The sequence below is a fragment of the Anneissia japonica genome, unplaced genomic scaffold (assembly GCF_011630105.1).
Source record: "Anneissia japonica isolate Jap-2015-1 unplaced genomic scaffold, ASM1163010v1 scaffold9_len2422644_cov172, whole genome shotgun sequence".
NCBI lineage: Eukaryota > Metazoa > Echinodermata > Crinoidea > Comatulida > Comatulidae > Anneissia > Anneissia japonica.
Window position 1 is genome coordinate 1,582,605 of NW_022758107.1, and position 1,764 is coordinate 1,584,368.

At 36.7% G+C, this 1,764-nt stretch overlaps 1 non-coding gene across 1 annotated transcript; it reads left to right on the forward strand.

Annotated features, from left to right (window-relative positions):
- The first annotated feature begins 392 nt into the window (after nucleotides 1–392).
- Nucleotides 393–465, forward strand: Trnastop-uca. Its single transcript has one exon. It is a non-coding gene; the product is annotated as a tRNA-Sec (tRNA).
- The last annotated feature ends 1,299 nt before the right edge of the window (nucleotides 466–1,764 follow it).

The following is a 1,764-nucleotide window of genomic DNA, read 5'->3' on the forward strand; positions in this document are numbered from 1 at the left end:
TGGTGGAACATCGTAGGCTACCCTGTAGCTTTTCAACGAATAAAGTCCTATGAAAAATCATTGTGTAATAAAATGCCTCCGATGGGATTCGAACCTGCGACCTCTCGCTGACAAGGCGAGCGTCATAACCACTAGACCACGATATATATGTATATATAGTATAGGCCTATTTATTTACAGGACTACATTTATTGAGAGCTATGCTACACGATGTATTATGTCCTTTATTCGATCGCACACTGTATTTACCTTTCTTTGATGATTTATATAATACCTAATTTAACAGTGTTTACGGCTATCTTGATTTATATTATACGCAACTATTTGTTCCTAGCCGTACTTATTGTGTAATAGAGTGTATCTGGTGGTATTTGAATCTGTTCAATTATTAAGCCTCCGTGGTCTAATGGTTATGACGCCCGCCTTCACAGCGAGAGGTCGCAGTTTCGAGTCCCGCCAGAGGCATTTTATTACACAATTTTTTCATTCATTTATTTACAGGACTACATTCGTTGTATTATTATGTCCTTTATTCGAACACTGTATTTACCTTTCTTTGATGATTTATATATAGGCCTAGATACGCTACTGAATTAATAATAATAATAATAGTGTAGTTTTATATAGCGCACAAATCCATCTAATGTAAGATGCTCAGGGCGCTTGAAATGTGGACTAGTGACTCGATCAATGACTTTCTTCGCCCCTAAGGGTCCCTTCGTGTCCAGCACAGGGGGTCTTACCACCAGAACCATATAGGCGAGCGTGCCGTTCGAACCAGCGCCGATATTGCTATGCTTGCGGCGCCCCTGCTAACCGCTCGGCATCTTATTAAAGACATATGAACCCTACATTTTAATGTTAAAATTTAAAAATCTTTTAATTTTAATTTGTATAACATTGTCGCTCATTGAAATATCCCATTCATCACAGTGTTAACGTGTGTTATGCAAGTGGAATGACAACTCGAGTTATCTATTGTAGGTACAATAAAGGCCACGATATCACTGATTTCGTACTCGCACGTCACTAAAAGCGACCAAATGTGAAACGTTTCTAGTACTTGTGAATGTGGTATAGGGCCTAATATCTGTCTCTTATACACATCTAGATGTGTATAAGAGACAGGGGTTGAACTCTTTCGGTCTCCTACATATTAGTTACACACACTCGTAGACCTGACCTATCTTAGTCATCAATTTAATTTTTATACTCTACTCTAATTAATAAAAAAAAAATGTAATAGTTACATTTTGATGATGTATTGAATCGATTGAATTGAATTTTACAATAAAATCTATACATATATATTATCCTATCTTAGTAAACCGGATGTTAACTGGCAATGGGAATGGAGCATGTTTTTATGGCATTGGTGTTAGTTAAGTTAACCACATGTTGCATTGTCAAATCATTCATTCTTTCCTCTTACGTTTATAGCATCGCTGTCAATTATCAACTTCTATTCATTGTGACTATAGCGCGGTTATTGCAAACAAAAGAAACATTTTGTCAGAAGAATTGACGCTTAGGTGGGCAGGTAATGAGCCAGGTATAGAACAGACGTGGAGGTAGACCATGCTAAAGTAAATTAAGCAATAAAGCATGAACTCAGACTTCGAACCTTTTTAGGCTCGTCCAGAAATATGGGAAAATCATTCATGGTAGAAGTCATAAAAGTGTAGTAAGGACAATTTACTCACAAGAAATATGATGATAATGTAGGCTACACCTTTGAATCAATAATAGAGTAATATCAAATCC